This window comes from Podarcis tiliguerta (genome assembly GCF_965153285.1).
Source record: "Podarcis tiliguerta genome assembly, chromosome: W".
NCBI lineage: Eukaryota > Metazoa > Chordata > Lepidosauria > Squamata > Lacertidae > Podarcis > Podarcis tiliguerta.
In genome coordinates, this window is record NC_139552.1 from 13,510,819 (window position 1) to 13,526,887 (window position 16,069).

Consider the following 16,069-nt stretch of genomic DNA (forward strand, 5'->3'; position numbering starts at 1 on the left):
TGTAATATAATTTCAAGTCTGGCAGGGCAAAGCCTCCTCTTTCCTTCGCATCTGTTAATAACTTAAATTGTATTCTTGGCTTTTTACACTGCCAGATATATCTTGAAATTACTCTTTGCCAGTCTTTGAAAATCGTTGTCCCTTTAACTATTGGAATCATTTGAAATAAAAATAACATCTTTGGAAGTACATTCATTTTAATCGTTGAAATTCTGCCCCCAAAAGAGAGTTTCATCCTTCCCCACACCTCCAGATCTTTTTTAATTCCATTCCACACCGGTATATAATTATTTTGAAATAAGTCAATATTTTTAGATGTTAACCATATTCCCAAATATTTTACTTTCTTCGCCACTTCAATCCCTGTTTTTTGTTGCATTGTTTCTGTTACACTGTGATCCATATTTTTTACAATTACTTTAGTTTTTTTCTTGTTTAATATAAACCCAGCCACTTTACCAAATTGCTCAATCTCCTCCAGCACTTCATTTAAACTTTTTAACAGATCTTCTATCGTTATTACCAGATCGTCTGCAAAGGCTTTATCTTTATATTCATTCTGACCTACTGTCACCCCTTTTATTAATTCATTTTGTCTAATTGAACTCAGAAGGACTTCCAGGACCGTTATAAATAACAATGGCGAGAGAGGACATCCCTGCCTTGTACCTTTCAATATATTTACTTCTTCTGTAATTACATTATTCACAATCAATTTTGCTCTCTGTTCTGTATAAATCACCCTTATTCCGTTATAAAAATCTTTCCCCACCTCCATATACTCTAAATTTTTTAGCATGAATTCCCATGATATATTATCAAAGGCCTTTTCCGCATCCACGAACGTCAATATAGCTTGTTTTTCATTCCTAGCAGTCAGATACTCCAGAGTATTAATTATATTTCTAACATTATCTTTCATCTGTCTGCCTGGAAGAAAACCTGCTTGATCTTCATGAATAATTTCTTGCAAAACCTTTTTCATTCTTTTTGCTAATATTCCTGAGAAAATTTTATAATCTGTGTTCAGCAATGAAATCGGCCTATAGTTCTTTACTTGTGTTAAGTCGGAATCTTGCTTAGGGATAAGTGAAATAAAGGCTTCTTTCCAAGTTTCCGGAATATCTTTTTCCTTCAAAATAAATGCATTCTGCACTGTTCTCGCAACCTCTTCATTTTGTAGTGCCAACCATTGTGCTATCTCTGTTATTAATTTCTCTCTAATATTCTCTCCTTGAACCTCAGGCTCAGCTCTCAGCCTGCGGTTCACTTCCCTCTGCCTCAGTTCGTTCATGGCAATTGCATCCCATATCTCCTCCTGTGACTTATTGATTTCTGATAGCCCCACTTTGATTTTCTCTTCTTCACGCTTCACTTCCTTCATTTCAATTCTTGTCTTCTTCATCCCTTCCTCCAGGGATTGTGTTCTTTTAGATACCTTTGATTTGCCCTTTCAGCTCATTTACTGTCTCATCAATTTTTTTATCCATTTTTCCAATTCTCGTATCCACTTGTTCTAATTTTTCTTCTAAGTTCTTTTCACTTTGCCTGATTTCTGCAAACATTTTTAAAATTTCTCCCTTGAAGTCTGATTCTTGCTTTGATCCTCTTCTATCTGCTGGTGTTCCCCCCTCGCCTCCTTTCTTCGGTTGGTGAGACATTTCCACAAATCTACTTTAAACACTTCTCACGTAGTAATCCAAATTAAATTTATGAAAATAAATTACCACCACCACTTGATAAACAACCTTGTATAAACCTAACCCAAGGCACAAATATATCCAATTAAATTCAATTTTGGTATTTTATATATTATTAAATTTGTAATTTAGTCCTTTATTAATTCCAATTTCAAATCTTCACTTTTAATGTCCAGTTATCTTCAGCCCAATCGGATCCTTAAACTTAAGTTAAAACACAAACCAAATGAATATGTTCTTCTTGCCACCATTTAGGCTATTCCCTTTAGAAATCTTATTAGTCCATTTATAATCCCATTTGTAATCCAATTTTGTTCCAGCTGTGCCACCAAAAAAGTTTATTCTTCTCAAAAAATCCAAAGTTTAAAATCTTCTGCCACCAATTAGGCTATTCCTTTCCAATCCTTTATAATCAGGTTGTAATTTGAATTGTAATCCAATTTAAAATTTGTAATCCACTTTAGTCTTTTAATTGTGCCAAAAAAAATTAAAAAAATAATAATCTCCAAATATTTGTATCCAAATAAAGGGTAATGCAATCCTTCTTAAAGTTAAACCACACTTATATCCAGAGGAAGAAGATCCAAGTAGTACTTCACAAAAAGCCCAATAATGAGGAAAAGAAAGAAAAACCAGAAAAGCCCAACCCCTCCTGGAGGGGCAAAAAATACACAAAACCAAAGAGAACAAAAAAACAGGTGACAAAAACAAGTTGTAATTTCTCTTCTGTCCACAGGGTGCCCAGGCTCCAAAAAGTTAAGAGAGAAGTCTACAAGTCAAACTTTACTTAGAGGTTTTTCTAAAAATAAAAAAACCCAAAATGGTAATGATGGCCAATGAAAATAAAGAGAAAAAAAGGTCCTTTTCACAATTGTCTCTGTCCGTAAAGAGGAACAATGGAGTAGGAAGCTCTTCTTCCGTTGTGCAGTTTTTTAAAAAAGTGAAACTGGAAACGTTTTTTCCTTCTCTTTTCTCTCAGTTACAAAGAAGACCTTCAAATTCCAATTTTAGTCCCTCTGCCCCCCCCCCCCCTTTAACTTTGTTTCTTCTTAAGTTGCTCCGTATCCTCTTAAAAAGTTATTTCTTTGCCAGTTAAAAGGGGGGAAAGAAACAATAGCTGCTAGCGGCAACTCACTTCCCTTTCTCCAGCTTTGCTTGTATGATGCGTCTGAGCTGATTGCAGATGACGGCTGACCTCCGTATTTATTTCTTTCGTATCCGAATCCTTCCTGATGTTACAATCTGCTTTTTTAATCAATTTGGGGTCCGAATTTCTTGCGTTCGAGAATTAAGCGCTTCCCCAGCAAGCTCGGGGCTTCGTTTTCTGGAGGTAGCTATGGCTTCCCTTCAGCCTGCTTCTCCTCCCCGCCGCACTCTTCGCTCCCGCCGGGAGTTACCTGGCGGCCGGGTGGTCTGCGTTTCGGCTTCCGCGGGAACCAGAGTATCTGGACACCCTCCAGGTACTACTTCTGGGGGCCACTGCGCCCTGTGGCACCCCTAAATCCTCCGAAAAACCCGGGATTCTCCGCTTGGAAAAATCCCCGCTTGCGACGGGGTCGCGCTCAACTGGAAGTCAGCTGTATTTTTTCATCTTCACCTATGCGTTTCCCTTTATAATCTTCAAAATACTTTCTTATTTTCTTTTTTATATAGGTTTTCGTAATATTTAAGAAATGTTCTCATAATTTCCTCCGGATTTTCTATTTGCCGTCCTTCAACTTTGATCTTATTTATTACACTTTGTTTTTGTCTTTTCCGCAACTGCCATGCCAAGAGTTTCCCTGTTTTGTTGACTGATTCGAAAAATCTCTGCTTCATGGATTTTATTCTCCATTCTACCTCTTGATTAACCAATATTGAATATTGGGTTTGTAGCATCTTGATAGCTTGTTTGTTTTGTTCATCTTTAGGTTTTATCATTAAACTTTTTCCACATATTCTTATATGATTTAAGATATCTTCTTTCTTTTTCTCTCTTAATTTTCTTCTAAAGCTATTTTGCTGTATTAAATGACCCCTCATGACAGCTTTGCTTGCGTCCCAAACTATGTCAATGCTGGTATCTTTATTTAAATTCCATTTAAGGTAATCTTCCAGAGCGGCCTTTGTCTTTTCAGTTACCTCGGGGATCTCAAAGAGATAGTCATTCATCCTCCATCTGTAAACGCTCTGTATTTTACCCTTTATTTCTAAACTAATGGAGTTATGATCCGACAGAGTTCTTGGCTGTATTTCACATTTTCAAATTCTTGGTATTATACATCTTGAGACCCAGATCTGATCTATCCTTGCCCAGCTCTGATGGGGTTCCGAAAAAAAGGAGAATTGTTTTGTACTCGGACTCTTTTCCCTCCAAACATCTATTAAATCCATGTTTTCCACCAAATTGAACCAAGTTTTTGGCAGTTTCCCTTGGTTGCCTTTCTTTTTCTTTGATGACCTATCCAATTCCGTTTTAACCACTCCATTAAAGTCGCCTAGTACAATTGTTTTTTGACCATCTAATTCAATCAGTCTCTCTTCCAGTTTTCTATAGAATTCCGCCTTATTAGTGTTAGGGGCATAGATAGAGACCACATTCAATTTTTCACCTTGAACATTAATTTGTACTCCCAATATCCTCCCCTCCTCGTCTTTACAGATTAATTTGGGTTCCCATTTTTCTTTAACATAAAGGACAACCTCTCTTTTTTTGCACTCATCAGAACTAAGAAACTCCTTCCCTAGTCCTTTATTTTTCAGAATATGCTTATGTTTTTTAGCAATATGGGTCTCTTGCAAGCAAATTACATCCAGATTTTTTTTCTTCAGTACACTTTCAGTTTTATTCCTCTTAGATTTTTCATTCAAACCATTCACATTCCATGTTATTAATTTTAATGTCATTATTATCTAATTAGAGTTAACTGTCAAAAAACTACTATTGAAAAAAAGACTAAAAATTAAATTCGAGTAGTCTTGTCTTCTAAGTCCTCCTCCTCCTCTTCTTCTCCCTCTGCATCCTCCTCCTCTTTTCCTCTTCCTTCTATCTCCTCCTCTCTGTCCCTCCTCCTCTTTCTCTCCTCCACTTCAGACTCCCTTTCCTCGATTTTATCCTCCATCCTTCCAAGGTCCTTCTCATATCTCCTTGAGAATTTCCTCACTTCTTGTATATCTGTCAGCCTAAATCTTTTGTTTTTATAATAGAAGGAGATCCCTTCCGGGAACTCCCACCTATACTGTATACCGTTTCTTTTCAGGACACTCACCAGCTGTTTATATCCCTCTCTTTTTCGTAAGAATCTAGTAGGTATTTCTTTGAATATGATGATCGGTCTGCCATCAATTGTCAGCTTTTTTTGGTAGCTTGTCTTCAGTATCGCATTCCTCATTTCTAAGGAGTTGAATATCACTAAGCAGTCTCCTGGTAACCTCTTTTTTTGGCTTGTAGGGACTTAACTTTTATTCTAAACACATTTTCCACAGTGAATTCAACCTCTTCTTCCTTCATACCAAGCCCTTTAGCTAACTCTTTAATCATTTTAACCTTGATATTTTCGTTTGTCTCTTCACCTACGCCTCTGAATTTTAGGTTTAATTGCCTCTGTCTCATTTCCAGCATGGCTAGGCTGTCCCAAACTTGATCTTGACTTTTACTCAAATCTCCTAGTTCCTCTTTGATTTTGTCTGTCTCTCTTTTATTCTCTTTCACTTCCTTTTGGATTCTCTTAGTTGATTCCTCTATTGTTTTGGATCTAATTGTCAGATTCTTTATTTTAGTTGAAAGTACGCCGACTGCCCCCTCTATTTTCTTATCTAACCTTTCCTGCACCTCCCCTAACTTCTTTTCTAGGAGCTGATCACTTTGCTTGAATTCTTCTTTTATCTTCCACCACAGAGCATCCAGATCTTTGGTTTCTTCTTGTCGTGATGCTCTCCTTTCTGCCGGCGTTTCCCCTACTTTCTTGCCGTTTTTCCGACATTTTGAGCCCACTTTCTTAGATTATTACAGTATTTTCCAAACTATTACCAAAATTCCTGGTGCAGTTTATAGTTTTACCCCTAGGGGGCCTACAGTCCACCTCTAATGATTTCTAAATACAGAGAGCTTCAACACTGTTTCCTCTAATATCCAACCAACCAGCTGTCTATTGCAAAAATGCCACTAGGTGTCCCTTTTCAACCACTTTCCTCAATTCTCTATATTTTGATTTAAACCCCTTCTTCCTTGAGCTCCTTATCTGTATTATAGTCTCCTATTGGCTAATTCTTGTTTTTAGATCTAATATTACCAATAGACCACTTTTGTTAACATGTTTCCAAAAACCCTATAAACAGTTATTCCGAAGGGACCAATACCTTAATTTAAAAGGGTTCAGTCCAAATTAGTAAACTCAGTCCAATTAATACAGTTTAGTACTCCTTCTGTCTGATTAACCCACTTAGTCTAATTAGTGTAGATGTGTCTTTCAGTTTTCAATTTTCAGCCACTTGGCGGCCTAATCCCATTTAATTTAAACACTCTTCAGCCACTTGTAGGCCTAATCCAGATTGAACCGATCTATTTAAAAGTTTTTAGTAGTCCAAAAATATGTATTTATAGTCCAAGAGGTTTCTTTTGTTCTGTCTTTTTATTAAGGAGTTATGGTGTTGTAATCCAAATCAGGACATAGAGTATTGTAATCCAAATCAAGACATAGAGTTCAGGGAGCAGGCAGCAATATGTTACAAGAGAAGAACAAAAAAAAAAAGAAAAGAAAAAAAGAAAAAAGTGTCTTTCAATTTTCAGCCACTTGGCAGCCTAATCCCATTTAATTTAAACGCTCTTCAGCGACTTGTAGGCCTAGTCTAAATTTAAACCGATCAATTTAAAAGTTTTTAGTAGTCCAAAGATATGTATTTATAGTCCAAGAGGTCTCTTTTGTTCTGCCTTCTTATTAAGGAGTTATGGTATTATGCCTGCCAACCTAGCAGTTCGAAAGCACCCCCGGGTGCAAGTAGATAAATAGGGACCGCTTACCAGCGGGAAGGTAAATGGCGTTCCGTGTGCTGTGCTGGCTCGCCAGATGCAGCTTGTCACGCTGGCCACGTGACCCGGAAGTGTCTGCGGACAGCGCTGGCTCCCGGCCTATAGAGTGAGATGAGTGCACAACCCTAGAGTCTGGCAAGACTGGCCCGTACGGGCAGGGGTACCTTTACCTTTTTACCTATGGTATTATAATCCAAATCAGAACATACGAGTTCAGGAAGAAGGCAGCAATACATTACAAGAGAAAAGCAAGAAAATGGCTCCCCACTCCTGAGTCACTGTACTTCCAGAAGGTCACAAGTAAAGCACAAAAACTTGCTGCAGTGTATATCCGATATTCAGTTTATTATAAGGGGAAAAAAGGAGTCCAGAAAGAGGAGAATTTTTTCTTCTCTTGGAAAAACCAAAAAAGAGGGAGTGTGAGCACTTAAAGTGGAAGGACTCTCCGTATACTTGCAGCCATTAGTAGTCTAATAATCTCGTAGTAGTTTAAAAGTCCTTTAAACTCAAAAATATTGTTGTTATTTTTAGAGCTCAGTTCATAAATCTCTGCTGTTGTTACTTCCCAGGTCTTATCTTTGCTTGTCTTTTTTCTGTAAGGCTTCCTTTGGAAGGCTTAAATTTATGACTTTAAACCTCACCCCTTCCAGAGAAGGGACAGCCTTCGCATTTCTTTCTTTCTTCCAAAGCCCAAAAGATAAAATAAAGTTTCAGTTCAGCTTTTCTCGCAACTCTTTGTCCAAATTTGCCCTCAGTCTTTAAACAAAGTTGTGAAAAGCTTTCCCTCCGTACTCACTCAGCAGGATCGTTAACGTCTTTACTTTCCCTTGCTACTTCCTTTCTCTGCGCCATTTTTTCGCTGGTGCAGAAACGGACTCCGTAAATCAATCCCTTAACATCCAAAGATCTCTCAGTGTTTTTCCCCAGATATTAAGATTAACGTTCTCTCCGAACACTGAGAAATCTATTTGTTAACTTTGGAGATTTACCGCTTTCCAGTAGAGGCAAAAAGACATCGCAAACGCGGGGGTGGTGGTGCTTCCCTGTCACGTCCGCAGCTCCGTCCACTCTCGAGCTTCTTGATAAAAAACCTGAAAAAGCAGGGGTGCTGCTTCAACGTTGCTGGGTGCCCTGTCCCTCAAGGCTTCTCCCCTTGAGGTTTGGGGGAGCGCAGTGCCCTTGCGTCGCCCCTAAACTCCCGCACTGCTCAGAAAACCGCAGAGCGATTTTCCTCACTCCTACTGTGTCTGCGTGTAAATCGGAAGTCCCAGTTGTAAGTCCTTTCTTGACTGGCCACTAGTAGTCACTGTGTTTCTCTCTCCTCCTCTTCACTTCCTGTGTTCTGCTAGTTTGTTTTGCAAACTTGCTCTTTGGCGTCTTTCCCTGGTTGTGTTTGCTGGCACTTCCGCTATGGCGGCACCTCACTATGCCTCACTATGCTGACTCATTCACTCCTCCACACAAAGCCCGGCAGTCTCCTGCCTTGAAGTCTCCTAAAGTAAGGCATTACTTAACCCAGGAATTTATGCCTTAATTAAAAGGTTTTTGTTTGAGGCTGTAGCTTTCAGGGGAGTACGGGAGGTCGATTGAGTTTATTTTACTGGTTGCTGAAACTTTGGTGTGCTACTCAAGTCTTTTAGGGACCCCTCGTGAAGCAATGTGACAGATACTACATGCGTTGTGGGGAGTGAACCCCTCACAGCTTTCAAAGCTTTCACTGTGTTTTTGAATCTTTTACTCTGCCCCCCCCCTTACTCCGCTGCATCTCACTGTGTTATTTCATTTGTATATTAAATTGGGGGGGGGGCTTCTTTGTTGTCAGTTTTAAATTAATGGAGAGTTCAGTGCTGACTTGCTGGGTTTTGAGGCGCTAGCATCGGAGAGTGGTTCTGCCCGTTTGCACTGAGGTTCTCCCCCGTGCCATCTCCACTGTCTGAAGGCAGCCCTTTTTAGGGAAGTTTTTAATGTTTGATGTTTTATTCTGTTTAATATTCTGTTGGGAGCCACCCAGAGTGGCTGGGAAAGCCCAGCCAGATGGGCGGGGTATAAATAATAAATTGTTATTGTTATTGTTATTTTGCCATCCACTCATTTGTGAACCAATAACTTCCTTTATAAGGGATGCAGGTGGTGTTGTGGGTTAAATCACAGAGCCTAGGGCTTGCTAATCAGAAGGTCGGCGGTTCGAGTCCCCGTGACGGGGTGAGCTCCCGTTGCTTGGTCCCTGCTCCTGCCAACCTAGCAGTTTGAAAGCACATCAGAGTGCGAGACTTCCTGTTTCCGGCGGTGGAAAATGGCTGATCCCACACAATCGGACCTCAGCCGTTCCGGTAATTCAGGGCTGATATGGGGGTAATTAGCCCTGGCAGCCTCCCCAGGGCAGGGGAGGACTGTCTCAACGACCCGCGGTCTGCCCCAGATTGCCGATGTGGCAGACGACAGGGGCACTGGGTCACGGAGCTAGCGACGGCTGACACTCCTGCGACGCCACCCCATAGCCGGACGCATCTGTTTGGGAAAATATAAAGATTTGGAAAACAAACAGACACGCTCTGAATTGAAGAAGCTGGAAAAAACCTGCAGTATGTACAGTCTCTGGTGCAAAAGATCGAACTTCAAAGAGATCCTCATCATGACGTTTGGAATGTGGAGGGGCTTGGTATGTAAAAAAACATTCTTTTATCCTTAACATCAACAATCCGTAATGCATGCCAAGCCTCATTAAGAACTTAAATTGCTCTTCAAAAGTGAGTTCAGATGGACTTTCATATATAATTGGGATCTACTCGCAGCCACTTCTTTTTTAAGACCGGAAATGTCTGTTAAAGACGAAAACAAAGGAGGACAAAATGGCTTCTACCCACTACGTTGTTACTGAAGATCTGAAATACTTTCCCTGATTAAGAGAAACAGGAGCCAACGGATGGTTGGTTATAAAGACTGGAAAAGACTGGAAACAATATTACATACACAACTGTTAGCAAAAAGATGTTTTTTTGATTACGAGCAAGCAAGAGGGCTAAATGGATGTCTGGCAGCCCCCCTCTAGGGCCCGGAGGGGAGACTGGGAGGATTCCAAAGGCCAATTGCTAACTGTCTGATATATGGCTACTCTGCAAACAGTCTGTTTAAGATAAATCAACAAGGAGGTTACAGAAAGAAATTTCTCTCTGTTTCTTTGATAACACCTGGACGGGAAAGATTAATGATCTGGGAGCTGCCAAAATAACAACTCTCGATGAAAAAAAACAGTTGAAGGAGTACTACATACGGACAAATCTGCACTCCATAGGAAAAAAAAGTATCTGCTTTCTGACATGAATGAGAATTGTAGAACCAGAGTCAAAATGTGGAAGGGAAAAATCGGACATGGAATTATGAATAACATGGAGGATGATGAGAGGCAGGACTATGATGTTGAATGTGCTTCGAAATTCAGACCGTGGGAAGTCAAAACAAAATTATTACAATTTGGAAGACAATTGGACCTTTTTTATTTTATTTTTTTATTTTTTATTGGATTTGATTTGATATGTTAATTGGATGTTTTTATTGGAAAATTAATAAACGCTTTTAAAAAAAGAAAAGAAAGCACATCAAAGTGCAAGTAGATAAATAGGTACTGCTCCGACAGGAAGGTAAACAGTGTTTCCGTGCACTGCTCTGGTTCGCCAGAAGTGGCTTAGTCATGCTGGCCACATGACCCAGAAGCTGTACTCTGGCTCCCTTGGCCAATAAAGTGAGATGAGTGCTGCAACCCCAGAGTCTTCCACGACTGGACCTAATGGTTAGGGGTCCCTTTACCTTTAGCTTCCTTTATATTCTGCCAGGGTCAGCACAGCGTGTGGTACATTGACCGCAATTTCCTGTCCAAAGGTTAGTTTATCTGCTTCTTTTATCAGAAGAGCTGTAGCTGCCACTCCTGAAAGGCATGGGGGCCATCCTTTGTCAATATTCTCCAGTTGTCTTGAAAGGTAAGCTACTGGTCTCTTCCAGCTCCCCAATGTTTGGGTAAGTGTAGAGAAGTTAATTAAAAAGTCCGAGTGCTGCCCATAAATCTCCTCAGACTGATTTATGGTTACCTTGGCGTCCGGCACGCTTCCCCTGCGCGGACCTCTGCAAACACATCATCGGCAGTAAAACACTTCAGCAGAAATGCGCAGCAGCGTGTGATAAGGGCTGAAGGAAGAAAGACGGCAGGTTCTTTCTCTAGCTTCTTTTATTGTTCCAAAAACATGCAAACAAATAGGGTTACAATCCTCCGGACTGGAGCTGCATTTTTTAGCTCCGCTCTGTCTGAGCTCAGCAGCTCAACAGACACTTTCGGTTTCCCAAAGAACACACAGAGCATTCCAGACTGTTCACGTCACATCCTGGCTTACGTCCCTGGTAAGCCCTCCCCTTCAGAGCCGAGGCACAGCAGATTAACTCCTTACTGCTCTCAACAGTAAGTACTGTTGGAAACAGGCCCCCTCGGGAAAGGCTGACTCCTCTTCCCAGGGACTGGGGCCTGTTACCGGTGATCTTCCCTGGCTGGTCTTCGTTCAGACCAGGGAGATCTTCAATGAGCGACACCTCCCTCTTGAGAGATGCACACTCCCTTCCCCCTTGCATGCCAGCAGGAAGAAGAAAACAGTCAGAAAAGTAGTCTATTTATTCTACTTTATTCCTGGACTGTACATTGCATAAGAGCTTGCACAAAGCATGTCTGCTCTCTCAGAAACCTCCAAACATCTCACTAACTCCTCCTTTGCAAGAACAGCAGGAAGGTCTCAAGTTACACTGAGAACACAACCTTGAGAAAAGCGTTGAACATCCGGTCCCACGCTCAGAAACATCAGACAATTCATGTGATGTAAACAATGAGCTGCTACTTCACAGGTGCTGAGCACTCATATTACAACATCCTCCCCCATATGAGTCGAAGTGAGCTGCAAAAACAAAAGCAACATCTAGAGAAGTAAACAAACAGTTGTTATACACATAACAATCCCCTGTTGTTTCAGTTCCACCTTTGGAACTACCTGCCACTGGTTCCACCAGTGTAAACCTCTGGTTGCTTGTTTTCCAAGGAATTAGAGCTTCTGCTCTACCTTGGCTAGGGGGAATTATGTTGCTTTTTGCAACTTTCAGGAGTGACTTTGTCTCTGTCTTGTACAAACCTTGAACCTGGCTTGAGTTGTTAACTACAGCAATACATGCAACAGCTGAGTTAGCAAACTCCTGAGAGTACCTTTTGGGTGGTATTCCCTTTGTGACTCTCTCAGATCTGCAAATGAGGTGCAGATCCTCCTTGCTGACTGGTTCATCCTTGGGACTTTTGGGAGAACCACGCCCAACAGTAAACAGTGGTTCTGTCAATTCCAGTTCAGCCTTAACCTGTGAAGACCTGGACATTGTGTCGGAATTCAAGCCTATATCAGTAGTAACTGGCAACTCTCCAGGCACCCGGCTTGATCTCCTGTTGACCTCCCTGTCTGCATTCCCCAGCAAGATCCAGGCTAGGTCGCGATAGGTGATTCTTCTCAGCGTGAGAAGAACACACCCCCTCTTTCCTGCCCCCCCCAGCAGGGGAAAGAGATAGACAGAAACGTATTTACATGCCTTTATTTCTGTCTTTGCAGCGTTACAAAAAACATGACTGCTCTCTTCAAGCTCCAGCAGTCGAGTGACAAACACATCCTGTACTTCCTGTACAGGAACAAGAGGAAGAGCTCATATTACACTCTGAGCTAATTCCGGTGCTTCGCACTGTGAATTGACTGTCCCTCTGTTTCCCACAGAACAGTCCCAACATTCCATCATGTGATGTTTTCAAGCTAGCAGCTCGCAGCTGCATTGCTTCTATATTGTAACACATTGTGTATGAACCCTTCTCAATGACTGTGTCAGCAGAACTCTCCGAGCTCTCTGTGTCACTCTCAGCATCAGAATACTCATCTGTATTGACATCAGTGGGAAATGTGTGGAGAACCTCTCTCTCCTGTCTTGTAGTGCTCTCTACAAACTTTGTGAGAATCACTTGATCAGATTGAGGCAATACTACTCTGTAGAAACCCTTTTCATAACCCACAAAAATGCCCTTGGCACCCTTAATTCCCTGTGGTGTATCCACACGCACATGAGACCCAAAGACCCTAAAGTGTTTAACTGAAGGTTTTCTGTGGAACAGCCTCTCAAATGGAGAACTTTCCATACCTGCTGAAACCTGTCTTACCCACGTGTTAGAATATGCGTTCAGCGATTCGGCCCAGAACTCTTGGGGCAAATGTGAACTTAGCAGTTGGGCTTTCATGCCTTTCTGCAATTCTGTGTTCACCTTCACACACACACTCTTGTTCCATGAAGCTTCAGAGACAGCAATCTTATGATCTATCTCACGTTTCTCAAGGAAATCTTGAAAATCCTGTGAAACAAAAATTGGCTTTTCATCTGTGAAAAGACTTCCAACATTAGCATCATGAACAAATATAACCTTATCACAAAACTCTCTGAACTTTGCTAAGGTTTCCTGTGGTGTCTGCAGCACGTGAATCCACACATACTGAGAAAAATGATCAACAATTACAAGATAGAACTTTGCTTTGCCTCTAGAGGGCGGTAGAGGACCAATTACGTCAGCATACACCCACTGAAATATCTTGGTAACCTTCGTGGATTTCTTCTCCTTGGAACCTGTGGTAGAACCTGTAAAAGAAGACATCGTAGTTTCACAAGCATTACAATCATTGCAATCAAAACACAACAGATACAAGCCATCTTTCTCTTTGGCAGAAAGATACAGCTTTCCGTCCTTGAAGATCTTGCATCTCTTCTCATCATAGGATATCACCAATCCTTTCTTTGTCATCTGAGATACGCTCAGCAAGTTGAATTTTAAACCTGGGACAAAGTAAACGTTGTTTATAGTCAAATTCAGACTCTCCAGAAATACAGTCCCGAATCCAGTTGCTTCCATCTCCTGACCATTGGCCTGTTTCACAGTGAAGCGTTGATCCTGAAATGTAGAGAATAAACTCTGCCGTCCTGTCAGGTGCTCTGTGGCTCCAGCGTCTATTACAAACGCATTCTCAACCGATGATGAAGCCTTTGGCGACATCAATGCCTTGGCTGGTCTCGCCTGTGACTTGGCACGACCCTTGCTTGTAGCCTCTGGCTTTCCTGAGCTCCCCTTGGCTCCTTTTGAAACACGGCTCTTTTTACAGTTCTTCTGTACATGCCCAGCCTGACCACAATTGTAGCATCGAATGACGTTTAGGGCTACAGCCTGCTCCTCTTGAGCAACAACAGTGGGTGAAGTACTGGCAGATGCAGCTTCAGTCACCCCATCAGCAACAGCCATTGCAGCCAGTCTGTCATTCTCATTAAGCAAAACAGCACAAATGCGTTGCACCGTCAGATCTGCAGCAGGTAGCGATCCCAGCTGACTCACAACCATCTTGAATCTCTGATCCAAGCTGTTTATGATCATAAAACAAAATATTGACTCATCAAGTGGAAAATTCCTCTGCGCCATCTGCTGGCGAAGATATTGCATCTGCATCAGATGCGCTTGAATATCCCCATCAGGCTTCAGTCTCAAGTTTGTGAGCTTCTCAAAATGCAGCAGCGCAGTCCCAGCTGCCTCACGCAAATGAATACGTCGCAAAGCAAGCCACATGTCCCTTGCGTATTCCAAACCTGAAATATGCACCAGTTGATCATCCCCTACATACAAGACGATTGCAGACCTTGCCTGCATGTTAGAGTCATTCCAGGCCCTTGTTGGTGCAGCAGGAATGGGATTTCGAATTACTCCAAATATTCTCTGTCTCTCGAGCAGGGCTTGCAGTTTCAGAGACCAGGAAGAATAATTGCCATCTGATAACGGCGGAGGGTAGGGCAGCCCCGTCCCCGGTTTGGCATCCATCTTGAGCCCAATTAACAGCTATCAACCACTAGCTGTAAATCCTTGGCAGCAAGCAAGCTGTAAATTCCAACAGCCTTTGAGCCTTAACTGCTCAACTCCGGCTTGCCTCCTCTGCCTTTGATGCTTAACGAGCCCATAAATCAGCACAGAGTACTCACAGTTCCTTGGCGGTTACCTGCTCTCCCCCGGAATGCAGGAACTTTACTTTCGCTGTGTTTTAATCCAAAAAACAAACAGCAGGAAAACAGCTGAACTTCGATGGACCGGAGAATCCTTCAATCCGCGTTCAACAGGCAGCAATCCATCAGGAACGGTCAGAGGTCGATGGATCGAAACCATCCTCCGCTGCCACTTGTTGGAAACTGCCCCCCTCGGGAAAGGCTGACTCCTCTTCCCAGGCACTGGGGCCTGTTACCAGTGATCCTCCATGGCTGGTCTTCGGTCAGACCAGGGAGATCTTCAATGAGTGACACCTCCCTCTTGAGAGATGCACACTCCCTTCCCCCTTGCATGCCAGCAGTACTCCTGCTGCCATCCCACTTTGCTCATGTACATATAGCTGAAAAGGTTTTTCTGGACTTGGCAAACCTAAAGCTGGGGCTGACAGTAGCTTCCTTTTGAGCTGGTTGAAAGCTGTCCTCTGGTCCGGGCCACACACAAAGGGGTCCCGTTCTCCTCCTCTGGTGCTTTCATATAGGGGGCCATTCCATGCCAAATCACCTGGTGCCATGTGCTGTCACGATTCAGATTTTCTTCTTTTTTTTTAATGTGTATAACCTCAAATTAATTTTTAAAAAAATTTTGGTTCAAAATTGGGTGCAGGAGAATTTTTTGAAAATTTCGATTTTTGATCGATTTAGGCTAATGCAATTTCTGCGTCAGTTTAGAAAAAACCTCCTGTTTCACTTATTTTTCAACCGATTGGCTTATTTTGGTATCAAAATAAAGCTAATTGTGGTCTCTTTCAAAATAAGGTATAAAAATGGTATTAAGTGCCACAGAAAATGGTCACCGACCATTCAAATTGAATTTTTGTCATTTTATTCCTGGTAGGTTCAATAAGCCATAGTGCACAAACCACAACTAACACGTGTATCATATTTTTGTTGTAGAATGGGCTAACCATGTACTTGTAAAAATAAGGAGTGTGTTTTTTGTGGTTATAAAAGAAATTGATTTTGAAGTAAATTTTTTACAAAATTTCAAAACTTTTTTTGGGACAGGTTTTTTTTCTTCTTTGGCATTTACTCGTAGCCAAGTAAGATTGTCTTCCATAAACATGGTTTTAACAATGAGTCTGTAAGTGACTGTAGAGGCCAATTATGGATCCACATGTCTTTCCACAGTGGGGACATTGGTTTCTGGGCGGGAGTTGATCACGGTGTGGATTTGCCAAGCGTGCCTTCCCCTTAACACGTTTCTCCCTTGTGTCCTGAGTTCGAGTGTCTTCAA